The sequence below is a fragment of the Saimiri boliviensis genome, chromosome 13, assembly GCF_048565385.1.
Source record: "Saimiri boliviensis isolate mSaiBol1 chromosome 13, mSaiBol1.pri, whole genome shotgun sequence".
Lineage (NCBI taxonomy): Eukaryota > Metazoa > Chordata > Mammalia > Primates > Cebidae > Saimiri > Saimiri boliviensis.
In genome coordinates this window covers 30276291-30293083 of record NC_133461.1, presented here as the reverse complement: position 1 = coordinate 30293083, position 16793 = coordinate 30276291, and the positions used below count along the sequence as shown (strand labels likewise).

The following is a 16793-nucleotide window of genomic DNA, read 5'->3' as shown; positions in this document are numbered from 1 at the left end:
TTATTATTATTTACGAACACATAAAATTCCCTTAACACATTCCCATCGCCTCCCCGCCCCAGCATTTTGAAGATGTCGTCTAGCTACCACAGCTGCTACTGAGAAGCCAGCTGTTTTCCAGTTTTGTTGTCCTTTGTAGGACATCCATCTTCCCTCCTTGGCTGATTTAGTATCTGCCATTAACATCATACAGTTTCACTTTCAAGTTTCTAAATGTGTGTTTCTTTTCATCTATCTTCATGATATCCGTTTTACTCCCGTAATTTGAGAATTTAAATTTTTCATCAATTCTGAAAAATCCTCAGCCATTTTCTCTGAGGATTGCCTCTTCCTCATTCTCACTACTCTTTTACATTGAAGAAACAGACGTGTTAAACCTTCCTATTCAGCCCTCTGTGTCTCTTCACATCTCTGGTATTTTCTTAATTTTTTGTTTCTCTATTCTGTATTCTGAATACTTTTTTCATATCTACTTGTTAGTTTCCTAAATCTCTCTACAACCAAATCTATATTTTACCATACTTCCCATCCAACTCTCATACCCCATGTCCAAGTTTATCTAAATTCTAGTAGAAAACCAATCTAAGTTAACCCACACGTTGCTGTAAGGCCAATGTCAAATCTTCTAGAAGTCTTTTAAGTTCATAAATAGATACCTATTCTCACAAACTTGGAACAGGGTTTTGACCATGAGAGGTACTAGATAAGTCTCTGTTGAACAAGTGAATGAACCCTAAGGAAATAGATAAACTTATAGTTCAAGAAATCAACAAAGGCACCACCTAAAACTCAATCGAGCCTTAGGGAATAGAAGTTCAGGATTTTGTTTGAGTTGGAGGAAGACTTCATAGAAGAAATAACACTTACATTGCACCTTGAAATATGAACAGAATGTTACTGTGGGAGGAGGCGGGCTTTAATTGGCAGACCCTCCTAGAGCAAAAGATTGAAGTGGGAAGGAAAAGACCAGTCTAATAACAGTAAGTAGGATGTGTGAATAGTGAGGGTTAACTGTGAAAATTTAAGGTGAGATCAGAGTTTGAAGGTGTTAAGTAAGAGGATTTTAACTTTATCCTATTTGCAACGAGAACCTGACAGTTTCTTGATTGAAAAGTTTGGCCCAAAGAAGCTGTTTCAGTCAGGGTCCAAGGAGAAAAACAAAGTCCATGCCAGGTACCTTTGCAGAGAAAATTTAATATGGGAATTAGTTATAAAAGTGTTAGAAGGACTGAAAAACCAAACAGTGGATGATGGAGCAATTCACAGATTAGCAATGGCAACCGTCCTGAGGAATGGGAAGTGAAAGGGCAAGGGTGGTGTTACTGGCGCTCAGAGCTTGGAGTGTTACTGGAGTTAGGACTGAGTACCTGGAAAATTCACAGTCATTGCTGGAAATGCTGTCCAGAGCAGATGGGAGGGGAGCAATATTCTGGCTTTTCCCCTAAAAATCCAGTCTCCTTTAATATCTTCCATTGGCCGAACTTAGCCAAAATCCAGTTAATCAGGAAAACTTGGGGATGAAATCTGAAAGGGTCGTTCTTCTACAGCACAGCGCAGAGCAGAGATCACAGGAAACGGTACAAAGAACAGAGAAGCAAATTACAAGTGTGGGCCCCATCAAGGAAGAACCATTGTGAGGAGAAGGATGGAGGCTGGGAGCAAAGAGAACAGCTGGGGAACCTAGAGAACAGTTCAAATGTGTGGAGCTGAGACTCCCAACCATAGAAGCAGCCAAAACGAAGAAACAATGGAAAAGGTACAAAAATCCAAAAGGCCAATATATATAAGAAAAGATGCTCAATCTTGGACATCAGGGAAATGAAAATTAAAACCATACATATACATATCAGAATGGCAAAAACTGAAAGCTCTTACAATACTAAGTATTAACAAGAAGATGAGACAATGGGTAAGGTAATTTGGTATATTCTTTGCTTCCTTGTGGCAGCATAGTTTGATATAACCACTTTGAAAAAAAAAAGCATATTCATGTTAGTCAGTAAAAAGAAACGTAGGCATATTCTATGAAAGATAATTGCAAACTAGCTATATATGCTATCAAGTTGTGTGCACATGGTTACCGTGAAATATGCCAAGAAGATTTATAGCAGCATTCTTTATATTTGTCCCAAACTGAAAATATCCAAATATCGAATCAACAATGGAAATAATTTTTTAAATTAGTGTATATTGTAACTTCTTTATACAATTGAATATAGTAATAAAAACAACCAAATGACTGATTCTTACAAATACAATGTTGAATAAAATACATGACCTAAAAGAATACATATATAATGATTCCATTTTTATTAGATTCAAAACTAGGAAGGTCTAAATTTAAAAATAATAAAAACACAGTTGGCAAGAGAAAAACGAGGGGATTATTATCATAAAAATAAGGATAATGGTTATCTCTGAAGGGGGAAAGAGTTTTCAGTGATTCTGATAATGTCCCTTTTCTTAAAGTCAGTGGTAGTTACTTGGGTGTTTGCACTATAACTATTAATATTTGTTAAACTATACATATAAGTGTTATGCACTTTTCTGAACAATAATGGCAGATAGGAGATAGGACTAACTTGCAGCTCCCACTCAGATAAACAGAACAGCAAGTGAAGACTCCTATTGTGAACTTTTGCCTCAAAAACTACCACAGGAACATACCAGGAAAACCAAAAGAATTCAACGGCCCTTTGAAGGAAGCGACTTGCTGCCGCAAACTCTGTGAGACAGCCCAAAAACTGAGCGCCCAGAGTGTGTGAGGGGGAAAGTCTGCCTCCAAAAACATATTCTCACTGGAGAACCTGAAAATCCAGATCATCAGAGAAGGATTTAACCTTAGCTAGAGCTGAAATTAATTTAGAGAGCTGAATGAAATGCCTACAGATCCCTGTAGGCATTCCTGGTCCCCAGGGAAGCCATTTCTGACTTTATCTCACAGGGGTCCTTGGCAAGGCTGCCAGTGGAATAGGGGAAGGATCACAGGGAGAAGGAGACTTCCAGCTGAACTTTGTAATAATTTCAACTGAATACAAAGTTTTCCTGGGCAGAATGGGGGTGAGGTGTGAACAGGAAGTGCAGACACCAGCACAGAAGCTGCAGCAGGAGGAGGGGGGGTCTTGGTGGCTGTGTGGTAGCTTGGTGAAGCCTGTCAGATGGCTTTCCCCCACTTCCCTGGTGACCTGTATCACATAGCAGAGGCAGTCATAATCCCCCTGGAAAAATAACTCCATTGGCCTGAGAACCACCCCTCATTTCCCACAGCAGCTACAGTAAGCCCCACTCAAGGAGAGTCTGAGCTCAGAAACACCTAATTCTGCCCCCACTTAATGGTTGTTCTCTACCCTCTCTGGTAACTGAAGACAAAAGAAATAATCTCTTGGGAGCTCTATGGCCCCACCCATCACCTAAGATACCCAAATACTTATTTAGGAGACTTTAGGGCAAGTTTGTATCAGCTGATGCTCCCTTGAAAGCACCACCTCCTGGCTGCAGGCCAATCAACTGCTAGCACAACCAGCATTTGAGAAAGCCAGTGGACTAAATAAGACTACAACCAAGGACCCTCACAGAATCCACTTCACTCCCCTGCTACCTCCACTGGAGTAGGCGCTTGTATCCATGGCTGACAGATCTGGGGAGGAATTACATCATGGGGCTCTACAGACACTCCCCAGTATCAGCCCAGAAGCTGGTAGGTCTACTGGATGGTTAGACCCAGAAGAGAAATAACGAGCACTGTACTCCAGCCTGGGTGACAAAGTAAAATTTCGTGTCAAAAAACAAACAAAAGAACAACAACAACAAAAATGATCACTGTAGTCTGGCTCTCAGGAAGCCCCATCCCTAGAGGAAGTGGGAGAGCATCACATCAAGTGATCACTCTGTGGGACAAACAAATCTGAACAGTAGCTCTTGAGCCCCAGATCTTTTCTCTGACATCATCTACCCAAATGATAAGAAACCAGAAAAACAATTCTGGTAATATGACAAAACAAGGATCTTTAACACCACCAAAGTATCACACTAGCTCACCAGCAATGGATCCAAACAAAGAAGAAATCTCTGAATTTCCAGAAAAAGAATAGAGAAGGTTGATTATTAAGCTACTCAAGGAGGCACCTGAGAAAGTGAAAACCAAGTTAAAGAAATTTAAAAAATAATATAGGATATGGACAAAAAAATTTCCAGAGAAATAGATACCATAAATAAAAAACAATCACAACTTTTGGAAATGAAAGACACACTCAGAGAAATGCAAAATACACCTGAAAGTTTCAACAATAGAATCAGACAAGTAGAAGAAAAAAACTTCACAGCTCAAAGACAAGGCTTTTGAATTAACCCAATCAAACAAAGAAAAAGCATTTTAAATGAACAAAGCCTCCCTGAAGTTTGGAATTATATTAAATTACCAAATCTAAGGATAATTGGTGTTCCTGAGGAAGAAGAGAAATCTAAAAATTTGGAAAGCTTATTTGAAGGTATAATTGAGTAATATATCCCATGCCTTGCTAGAGATCTAGACATACAAATACAAGAAGACCAAAGAACACACAGGCAATTCATCATGAAAAGATCATTACCTAGGCACATAGACATCAGGTTATCTAAAGTCAAGATGAAGAAAATAATCTTAAGAGCAGTGAGGCAAAAGCATCAGGTAATCTATAAAAGAAAACCTATCAGATTAACCACAGATTTCTCAGCAGAAAGCTTACAGGCTAGAAGGGATTAAGGTTCTATCTTTAGCCTCTTTAAACAAAACAATTATCAGCCAAGAATTTTGTATCCAGCAAAACTAAGCTTCATAAATGAAGGAAAAATAAAGTCTGTTTCAGACAAACCAATGCTGAGAGAATTCACTACCCCAAGCCAGCACTACAAGAACTGCTCAAAAGAGTTCTAAATCTTGTAACAAAAACCTAGAAATACACCAAAATAGAACCTCCTTAAAGCATAAATCTCACAGAGCCTATAAAACAATAACACAATGAAATAAAAAACAAGATATTCAGGCTACAACTAGCATGATGAATAGGGTAGCACCTCACATTTCAACACTAACATTGAATGTGAATGGTCTAAATGCTCCACTTAAAAAATACAGAATGGCAGAATGGATAAGAATTCACCAACCACCTTCCGTCTTCAAGAGACTCACCTAACACAGAAGGACTCACATAAACTTAAGGTAAAGGGGTAGAAAAAGATATTCCATGCAGTGGACATAAAAAAATGAGCAGGAGTAGTTATTCTTATATCAGACAAGACAGCCTTTCAAGTAACAACAGTTGGCCAGGTGTGGTGGCTCACACCTGTAATCCCAGCACTTTGGGAGGCCGAGGAGGGCAGATCACGAGGTCAGGAGTTCCAGACCAGCCTGACCAACATGGTAAAACCCTGCCTCTATTAAAAATACAAAAAAATTAGCCAGGCATGGTGGTACATGCCTGTAATCCCAGCTACTCAGGACACTGAGGCAGGAGAATTGCTTGAACCCAGGAGGCGGAAGTTGCAGTGAGCCAAGATCTTGCCACTGCACTCCAGCCTGGGTGACAAAGGGAGACTCAGTCTCAAAGAAAAAAAGTAACAATAGTTAAAAAAAGACAAAGCGGGACACTATATAATGATAAAAGGACTAAATAGGAAAATATCACAATCCTAAATATATATGCACCTAACACTAGAGCTCTCAAATTTATAAAACAATTACTACTAGATCTGAGAAATGAAATAGATGGCAACACAGTAATAGTGGGAGACTTGAATATTCCACTGACAGCACTAGACAGGTCATCAAGACACAAAGTCAACAAAGAAACAATGGACTAAAACTATACCCTAGAACAAATGAACTTAACAGATATTCACAGAATATTCTACCCAACAACTGCAGAGTATGTATTGTATTCATCAGCACATGGAACATTTTCCAAGATAGACCATATAACAGGCCATAAAACATGTCTCAATAAATTTAAGAAAACAGAAATTATATTAAGTACTCTCTCAGAACACAGTAGAATAAAATTGGCAATCAACTCCAAAAGAAACCCTCAAAACTATACAAAGACATGGAAATTAAATAATCTTCTCCTGAATGATCATTGGTTCAACAATGAAATCAAGATGGAAATTTAAAAATTCTTTGAACTGAACAATAATAGTGATACAACCTATCAAAACCTCTGGGATATAGCAAAAGCAGTGCTAAGAGGAAAGTTCATAGCATTAAATGCCTACATCAAAAAGTCAGAAAGAGCACAAATGGACAATCTAAGGTCACACCCCAAGGAACTAGAAAAACAAGAACAAACCAAATCCAAACCTAGTAGAAGAAAAGAAATAATCAAGATTAAAGCAGAACTAAACGAAATTTTAAAAATACAAAAGATAAATGAAACTAAAAGCTGGTTCTCTGAAAAGATAAACAAAACTGATAGAACATTAGCAAGATTAACCAAGAAAAGAAGAGAGAAGATCCAAATAGGCTCAACTAGAAATGAAAGAGGAAATACTACGACTGATACCACAGAAATACAAAAGATCATTCGAGGCTACTATGAACATGTTTACGTGCACAAACCAGAAAACCTACAGGAAATGGATAAAATCCTGGAAATATACAACCCTCCTATGTTAAACCAGCAAGAAATAGAAAATCTGAACAGACCAATAACAAGCAGTGAAATTGAAATGGTAATAAAAAAAAAACTGTCAACAAAAAAAGTCCAGGACCAGATAGATCCACAGCTGAATTAGATCAGATATTAAAAAAAGAATTGGTACCAATCCTATTGAAACTATTCCAAAAGATAGAGAAAGAGGGAATCCTCCCTAAACCATCCTATGAAGCCAGTATCACCCTAATATGAAAACCAGGAAAGGACATAACAAAAAAAAAAAAAAAAAAAAAAGAAAGAAAGAAAGAAAACTACAGAACAATATCTCGGATTAATATAGACGCACAAGTATAGATGCAACAAAATACAGATGCAAAAAATATAAATGCAACAAAATACCAGCTAACCAAATCCAACAGCATATCAAAAAGATAATACACCATGATTGAGTGAGTTTCATACCTGGGAGGGAGGAATGGTTTAACATACACAAGTCACTAAATGTGATATACTACATAAACAGAATCAAAAACAAAAATTGCATGATCATCTCAATAGATGCAGAAAAAAGCAGTTGACAATATCTAGTATCCCTTTATGACTAAAATCCTCAGCAAAATCAGCATAGAAAGAACATACCTGAAGGTAATAAAAGCCATCTATGACAAACACATAGCCAACATTATATTGAATGGGGAAAAGTTGAGAGCATTTCCCTGAGGAGCACAATTCACAATTGTAAAAATATGGAACCAGCCCAAATGCCCATCAATCAACAAGTAGAAAATGTAGTATATATATACCATAGAATACTACTCAGCCAAAAAAGAAATTAAATAATGGCATTCACGGCAACCTGGATGGAGTTGGAGACCATTATGTAAGTGAAGTAACTCAGGAATGGAAAACAAAACATTGTATATCCTCACTTATAAGTGGAAGCTAAGCTATAAGATTGCAAAGGCATAAGAATATTAAAATGAACTTTGGGGACTCTGGAAAGGTGGGAGGGGAGTGAGGGATAAAAGACTACACATGGTACGCACGGGGTACAGTGTACACTGCTCAGGTGATAGGTGAACCAAAATCTCAGAAATCACCACTAAAGAACTTATCCATGTAACTAAACATCACCTGTTCCCCTAAAACCGATTTAAGCAAAAAATAGATTGACACCAAAAAATAAGAAAAAAATAAATATGTCCTTTTTTTTTTTTTTTTTTAATCATCACGCGTGGAAAAGAAGGAATGGAAGCAGTATTGGAGGAAGGAGACATGGGCTGCAATGCAGATTCAACGAAGGTCTCAGCCAGACCTATTGGAAGGTCTGAAGCTAAGAGTGAAGACAAGGGGTCCAGGCCTTTATATCCCCACAACAGTCCTTAATTGGACACAGGCTTCCCTGGGAAGGAGGCATGCCCTTGGGCAAAGTGAGTCTCTTCAGCTGAGGCTGTCCCCAAAGGGGTCCACCAGCTGAGGGCTGTCTACTGTTTTTTGTTTTTGTTTTTATTTTTATTCTTTATAAGAAAAAGAATAAAGAAGAGGAAGAAAGAGACAGAGGAAGAGGGAGAGAGGATGGGGGTATTGCTTTATTGCCCGGGCTAGAATGCAATCTAAATATGGGTATGCCTATAATTGTCCTTAATAATGAAGATATAAAAGAAAATGAGGGAAGAGAATAACAAACAAGGAGCCAACCAAGATTTCGTTTAAACTTCTAAGTTGATATGATGTGGTACTGATAAGAGTATATATTTTGTATATTTAAAGTGGAGAGTTCTATAAATGTCAATTACATTTACTTGTTCCAGATCTGAGTTCAAGTCCTGGATATCGTTAATTTTCTGTCTCACTGATTTGTCTAATATTAATGTTGAAATCTCCCACTATTATTATGTGGGAGTCTAAGTCTCTTTATAAGTCTTGTATGTCTGCATATTCCTGTATTGGGTGCGTATGTATTTAGGATCTTTAGCTCTTCTTGTTGTTGCATTGATCCTTTTATCTTTATATAATGTCCTTTGCTTCTTTTAATCTTTGTTGCTTAATTGTAACTTCTGCTTTTTATTTATTTATTTTAGCTCTCTGGTTGGTAAATCCTTCTCCATCCCTTGTTTTGAGTCTTTGTGTATCCTTGAATGTGAGATGGGTCTGGATGCAGCATACTGATGGGTTTTAGTTTTTTATTCAAATTGCCTGTCTGTCTTTGGATTAGGGGATTTAGTCAATTTAAATTTAGAATTAATAATAATATATGTGAGTTTAATACTGCCATTTAATATTAGCTGGCTGTTTTGCCCATTAGTTGATGTAAATTCTTCATTATATTGATGTTCTTTTTGATAAATTTTTTAGAAAGGCTGATACTGTTTGTTCCTTTCTATGTGTAGTGGTTCTTTCAGAAGCTCTTGTAAAGCAGGCCTGGTGGTGATGAAATCTCTGAGTGCTTGCTTATTCACAAAAAACTTTATTTTTCCTTCACTTGTGAAGCTTAGTTTGGCTGGATGTGAAATTCTGGGTTGAAAGTTCTTTTCTTTAAGGATGTTGAATATTGGCCCCCACTCTCTTCTGGCTTGTAGGGTTTCTGCTGAGAGATCTGCTGTAAGTCTGATAGGCTTCCCTTTGTGGGTAACCCGACCTTTCTCTCTGGCTGCCCTTAGTATTTTCTCCTTCATTTCAACCCTGGTGAATCTGACGATTATGTGCCTTGGAGTTGCTCTTGTTGAGGAATATCTCTGTGGTGTGCTCTGTATTACCTGGAGTTGAATATTATCCTGCCTTACTAGGTTGGGAAAATTTTCCTGAATAATGTCCTGAAGCGTATTTTCCAGCTTGGATTCATTCTCTTCGTCACATTCAGGTACACCTGTCAAGCGTAGATTAGGTCTTTTCACATAGTCCCATATTTCTTGGAGACTTTGCTCATTCCTTTTTATCCTTTTTTCTCTAATCTTGTCTTCTTGTCTTATTTCATTGAGTTGGTCTTCGACCTCTGATATCCTTTCTTCTGCTTGATCAATTCGGCTGTTAAAACTTGTGCATACTTCACGAAGTTCTCGTATTGTGTTTTTCAGCTCCATCAATTCACTTATATTCCTCTCTAAATTGTGTGTTCTTGTTAACATTTCGTCAAATCTTTTTTCAAATTTCTTAGTTACTTTAGACTGGGTTAAAACAAGTTCTTTTAATTCACAGAAGTTTCTTATTATCCACATTTTGAAGCCTGCTTCTGTAATTGGAACACACTCGTTCTCCATCAAGCCTTGTTTCGTTGCTGATGAGGAACTGGGATCCCCTGCTGAGGGAGAGGCGTTCTGATCTCGGGTATTCTCAGCCTTTTTTGTCTGTTTTCTTCCCTTCGTTGTAGATTTATCCATCTGTGGTCTTTATAATTACTATCTTTGTAATTGGGTTTCTGAGTGGACATCCAACTTACTGATTCTCAGCGCCGAAATCTGAGCAACCCACTGCGCCAACTAAATCAGCGGTGTTAAGATTGATGGTGCTTTTCTGACCCTGCACTAAGAACCAACACTCCAAGGCGCCGGCAAAACCGCCTCGCCGGTCACAAGAGTCGTGCTAGCGACCCGTGGGGCTCCTCCGCGGGGAATCTCCTGGTGTGTGAGCAGCAAGAATTCATGTGAAGGTGTGACGCCCTCTCGTTCTTTGCGCTTTTACTGGGACCTACAATCTCGAGCTGCTAGTGATCAGCTATCTTGGATCTCTCCTACTTTTCTATGTTATATATGTTCAAGAGTTTTAAAAACATGTAAAGGAATAGAGGAAAAGAAGAAAGTGTCTCAAGCATCTTTTTTCATAAAGTTACTGAAGGATGCACTCCATCAAAACAAGGAGGCACACTAAGAAAGGAACAGATTTCAGATTCAGGAAACAGGACATCCAAATGGAAGAGAGGAAGGGAGACTTCCTAGAATGCCAGAGTCAGTTGAGCCCAGGCTGAGAGCTGTGCTCCAGAAGGCAATCAGACAAAAATGGAGTAGGTCAGAAGTATCCAGAGAGACTTCAACAAGGAGATGAAACTGACAGATTGCCTGATGTATTTGAAAGGATTGAGAAGGTATTTACCCACTTAAGGAATGTTGGAGATGGAATTATTGATAAATACATAGAAACCTAAGCATCAGACATACAAACAAAAAACAATTGTTAATCCCAGAAAACAAAAATTGTGCCTAAAAGGACTCATATAGCTCAGGTGTGACCAAAGTACATTTTCACAATAATATATTGTAAACACTAAATTTGGATCTAATCACAAATGTGGTATAAAGAGGAAATTTGGGACTGTGTTTCTAGGGTGAATATGGGGTAAAGGGAGCTAAACTGTCATCTTCCATAGTAGGAAGTCAGTTAATAATAAAGCTTAAAATAGAAAAATGACAAATAATTGTACAAGCCTGTTACTTAGAGTTAAAGAAAATAGAAACATGGCTAGAAAACAAAAAAGTAGTTGTCTCTGGTAAATAGAAAATAAGGTAGGGTGGAAAAAGGACTGCTATTTTCTGCAATAACTTTAATTAAACTCTCTGATTCTTTAAATTATAGGCATGCATATCTTGACAAAACTAAAACTTAAATTAAAAGGATGAGACATCATATCGTGCTTGAGGCTGTGATGATGGTGAAATCATCAGGTGCTTTGGCACTCCCCATCCCACCCCCCTGACAACCACCACATGCACATACAGCCTGGCCTATGCCTGGTCACCTATGCCTCATGGCTCTCTGAACCACAGTCAGGACAGGACCAAGTCAGGGATAGAGGAGGTTAGGCTGAGCTGACCATGAACACAGATAGGACAGTCATAAAAGAATAGCAGTGTGTTCAATGATATGTACACTAAAATTATACCATGACAAAGGGGGATTACCCCAGAGTTGCAAGCAAGTATTGCTTCACATAAGAGCTTCTATTAATAGGCTACACCATACCAAGACACTAAGCAGGAAAAGCATCTTATAATTTTAATGCGTACTTAACAGGTGTTTTATAGAAACCAACAACCATTCCTAATAAAAATTTAAGAACTAGAATTAAAAAGAATTCCTGTTAACAGCATGGAGCATCCATATTTAAATTAAATTAGCAATAATTCCTATAAATTTGGAATATACAAAGATACCTACTATTATCAAAAACATAATTATTTAACATTGTCTTGAAAGTTTTTAAAAACAACAAGAAAGATAAAGACAGCACACACACAAAAAAATATTGAGAAAGAAGAGACAAAAATATCTCCTGTATATGATGTGACTATATATCTGGAGAGTTAAATTAGCCAAAATGATTCAAATTTAAAATATCTAGTAATCCTGTTAAACTATAAGTCAGATGTCTGTTTCAAGCCCTCTCAACTTAGTAGCTTCCCATCTCCCTCAGATTAAATCCAGTGTCTTTGGTCCCATACCATCTGGTAACAATCTTGTTTTCTCCCATTCTCTACCACTTCTGCTCCACTCCAAACACATGGCTTTCCCTGCTTGTCAGTGATATGGTTAGGCTTTGTATCCCCACCCAAATCTCATCTTGAATTTAATCCCCATAATCCCCACATGTTAAGACAGAGACCAGATGGAGGTAACTGGATTATAGGGGTGGTTTCCCTCATGTTGTTCTCATGATAATGAGTTCTCACAAGATCTGAGATCTGATGGTTTTATAAGTGTTCGACAGTTTCTCCTGCATTCATTCTCTCTCCTGCTGACCTGTGACAAGCTGCTGAAATGGTTTGGCTGTGTCCTCACCCAAATCTCACCTTGAGTTGTAACAATCCCCATGTATCAAGGGTGGGACCAGGTGGAAATAATTGAATCATGGGGTGGTTTCCCCCATACTATTTCTGTGGTAGTGAGTAAGTCTCACAAGATCTGATGGTTTTATAAATGGGCATTCCCCTGCACAAACTCTCTTGCCTGCCACCATGTAAGATGTGACTTTGCCCCTCCTTCACTTTCTGCCATGACTGTGACATCTCCCCAGCCATGTGGAACTGTAGTCCATTAAATCTCTTTCCTTTATAAATTACCCAGTTTCAGGTATGTCTTTATTAGCAGCATGAGGACAAACTAAAACAGGTGCCTTCCACCATGATTTAAGTTTCATGAGGCCTCCTCAGCCATGCAAACTGTGAGTCAATTTAACCTCTTTTCTTTAAAAACTACCCAGTCTCAGGCAGTTCTTCATAGCAGTGTGAGAACAAACTAATACACTCAGCATGCTACCTATGTTCCCATGTTAGGGCCTTTGCACTTTCTGTTCCCTCCGTCATCTCATCCAGGTCTGCTTGAATCATACCTTTCGATAGTGGCCCTCTCTGTCTTCTCTGTCTCAAATCTCACTTTGTCAGTGGCTTTTCCTGAACACTGAATCTTTCCCTGGTCATTCTGGCTATGCCTTATTTTTTTCTTTATAAGATTTATTGCTGCCTTGCATATTAGTTATGTTTTTGCTCATTGTCTCTCTTCTCAATAAAATGTAATCTCCACGAAGATGAAAATTTTAGATTCTCAGAACCCAGAAGAATATCTGGCCCACGAAAGGCACCTGGTAACTCTATGCTGAATAAATGATTAAATTAAAGGCATATAAAACAAAAGATACATTAAAAAATCACTGTCTCTTCTTCAGAAAAATAAGAAGTACTCACAGATTAAGAGATTGACAATTCCCATATATAACAATATAAAGCTTTTCTGTAATAAAAATAAAAATTAAAAAGGACAATGAAATATTTGAACAAACAAAACAGATTAATAGATATCACCTATTAAGAGTGCATTTAAATTTATAAGATCTCCTACAAAGAGTGCATTTAAATTTCTAAGAATACCAAGACCACAATAAACAAACAGATACTTCATAGAACATTATATACAATATAAACAAATACATGGATAAATAGTAATCTTCACTAGTAAACAAAGGCATGCACATTAAAGCAAGCTGAAATACTGTTTTATCTGTCAAATTAGAAAAAAGTTTTGCTAACTGCTACTGAAGTTGAGAAAAAGCTAGTAGATTCATTCCTGAGTAATGACACTGTATTAAATAATATTTTTGCAAAGCAATTCAGCAATATAGAGAAAGAGCTATATACATGTCTGTGTCCTTTACTCGTAATGCCTCTATTAGGAATTATTCCTATGGAAATTCAACAGCAGCAAAAAGCTATTTGGAAGAAGATGCTCACCGCAGTGTTATCTATAAAAGCCCCAAACTGAAAACACATAAATGGCCAACATTAAGGGGAATGGTTTAATAAATTACAGTACCTCTGCACAATGGAATATTATGTGACCATTAAAATGATAATTATGCAGAAACATGAAAAATGTTTATGATCCACTGGTCATGGAAAATAAGCAGAATACAAAATAGTGGGCATACCCCACAGACAACAATACCAGTATGTATTACATTTAGAAGAGATAATATGTAAAAATAATATAGTAGTTGGATTGGGTTTAGTGGAATTTTATAGGTGACATAAGAAATATTATTTTTTAAATGTTCTCTTTAAATTTTCACACAGGAGCTCTTGCAATTTCTAACAGGTTAGATTCTGCAGGTCTTCCTTTGCCTGAAGTAATACTGCACCAACTATCAATTTGTACATGGCCCTGTAAAACTTTATCATCTTTACTTTTATTTACACAATAGCAAGACTCTTCTTGCCACACACTCCCTCTGCTGTGGAGTTTAAAGGCAATGCAGAAACATGTCAAATAAGGGAAGAAGCAAACAAAATGAGATGGAACACTAAGGCTAGAGCAAAAATTACCCTGGAAATCCCTCCAGCCACCTGTGCATGGCTGGCAGAGCTACTGTGTTTTTGCCTTGGCTGGAAGTTTTGCTCATATGTCTGAAAGCTGTTAGGTGGAGGGGAGTCTCCACTTTGCCCAAACCAGAACACATAGTCTAGAAACACAGCTGGGACTTGAGTCGGCTGCACTCTAAAACCCAGGCACAAGCCCAGATGGATTTCCCCAGTGACATATGTGGGGGACAAGTTGTTCCACTGATCCAGAACCCCCCACATCTCTGAAAACAAGCATAGTTTTATAGCATAGAATGGGGTTGGGGGTCCAATCTTCCCAGAATATTTTCCTGCCCATCTTCCCCTTGGGGAACAGATTCTCCCACCTTCCTTGTGATACCTTCCTGATCTTTCTACTAGATCCTAGCTGGGAGACCTTGAGCAAATTAGTTAAACTCTGTGTGCCTCAATTTCCTCCACTGTAGAAAAGAGGATAAAAAGCCCCTACCTCATAGCACTATGTGAGCATTAATGAGTTAATATCTGTGAAATGAAAGGAACGGTGCCGGCCATATAACACTCAAATGATGCTAGTTATCACTAACTAGCAATTATCACTAACTGTTGTCCTTGTGGTGGAGTTGACCTAATCACTCTTTTGCTCCACTGTATTATGCGCCCACATGTTAACAACAACAGCAAAAAAGGCCCAAATTTGGAACGGGACAGAACCTTTTTGCATGATGTAATTTCCAACCTCTTTCTGGGAAGAAATTAGCATTGATAAAATACTTAAGCAATTTTCTGATAATCTTTAATGAGATTAAGACCTCTTCTGGGAAGCCAGATACCCACCCACTCAGCTGACTGTCAGTCAGGATCTAATGATCTTGAAACAATCCTTTTTTAAAAAAATTGTATCCAGTCTAACAGTGACTACCTAATCATCCTGTTTTTCTATAAAAATTTTCTATAGGAGACAATCTCTGAATTAACCCACTAATGCTTCTGTTCTTGTGACTTGCTTGAAGTTAAATTTTGGCATGTGTTTAAAAATAAAATATCTGGCCAGGCACAGTGGCTCATGCCTATAATCACAACACTTTGTGAGGCTGAGATGGGAGGATCATTTGAGTCCAGGAGTTCGAGACCAGCCTGAGCAACATATCAAGACCTTGTGTCTACTAAAAATAAACATTAAAATAAATTAGCTGGGCATGATTGTATAGTCCTGGCTACTCAAGAGACTGGGGCAGGACGATCACTTGAGCTCAGGAGGTTATGGCTACAGTGAGCCATGATCACACCACTGCATTCCAGCATGGTTGATAGAGCAAGAACCTGTCCCCCCAAAATAAGGAAATAAAATAAAAGAAAACAAAATGTTTGAAAAAACAAGCAAACCTATTACAGCATATAAAATAGTTGATAGCATTTACTTGTATTCTTAGTTCTAATATTCATACCAGGGAAGGAACCCTGGGAAGTAAGGACCACTTGTGATGCAGGATCTAAATAGAAATTATTTAGGCAGATAGTGCGGGTAAAAGAGTCCTTGGTAAGCCCTTCCTTTTAACAAAAAGCAGCCCCCAAATCATTTCTAACAAAGAGCAGCCTGAAAAAGCAAGCTAGAATCTTACACAGGTGAATGCCAACAGCTGTGCCAACAGGAAAAGGCTACCTGGGGCTTGGCATGTTCAACACTGTGGCTCCATCTTTCTTCTTTGTACAGTAAGGAACAGACAATATGGTGCTAGCCAGGTAGAGAACCCATCTGCATACTAAAAGATCAGGGTGGGATGGACAGCTTCTTCACTGACTATGCAAACATCACACCTGCTCTGATCAACCTCTCGGGACCTATGTGAATCAGATACCACCTTCTCAAGCTCATTCATAAAACTCTATGCATTTCACCATGGAACTGGAAGACCCATTAAGGTGTTTCTCTCTCTCTGTAGGAGAGAGAGCTCTTCTCTTTTCTCTTTCTTTTGCTTATTAAACCTCTGCTCTTAAACTCACTTCTTGTGTGTCCACGCCCTCAATTTCCCTGGTGTGAGATGATGAACCTTGGGTATTTACCCCAGACAATGACAATGCTTCATTTGTTTTTGCCCATATTTTTATCCAGCACTTAATATTGTGTCTGATACAGAAAAAGTAATCAATAAATGTTTGTTAAGAGAATAAATTAATGAAAGAACAAATAAGCTTTTAAAAAGAACTGAAAAGAGCAGCACTTACTGTAAGCTAGAAGAACTGGGAGGCTGCGTTGTAAAGCACTACTGGCTTTGGACACAATCGAGGGGTTGAAACATGTTTTGAGCTGTGTGGCTTTAGGAAAGTTTATCCACCTTCCTGAGCTTCCATTTCTTCATAGCAC

At 38.1% G+C, this 16793-nt stretch overlaps 1 protein-coding gene across 4 annotated transcripts in view; it reads right to left on the bottom strand.

Annotated features, from left to right (window-relative positions):
• ZBTB7C (zinc finger and BTB domain containing 7C) overlaps positions 1-16793 on the bottom strand; it is a 380371-nt gene that overhangs the window by 206650 nt on the left and 156928 nt on the right. For 2 of the 4 annotated variants that reach the window (XM_074383493.1, XM_074383495.1), the window contains exon 3: positions 16655-16792. The exons of the other annotated variants lie outside the window; for them this stretch is intronic. The gene's annotated coding sequence lies outside the window, so the exon portion shown is untranslated. The remainder of the gene's footprint in view (positions 1-16654; position 16793) is intronic. 4 annotated transcript variants of the gene reach the window in all.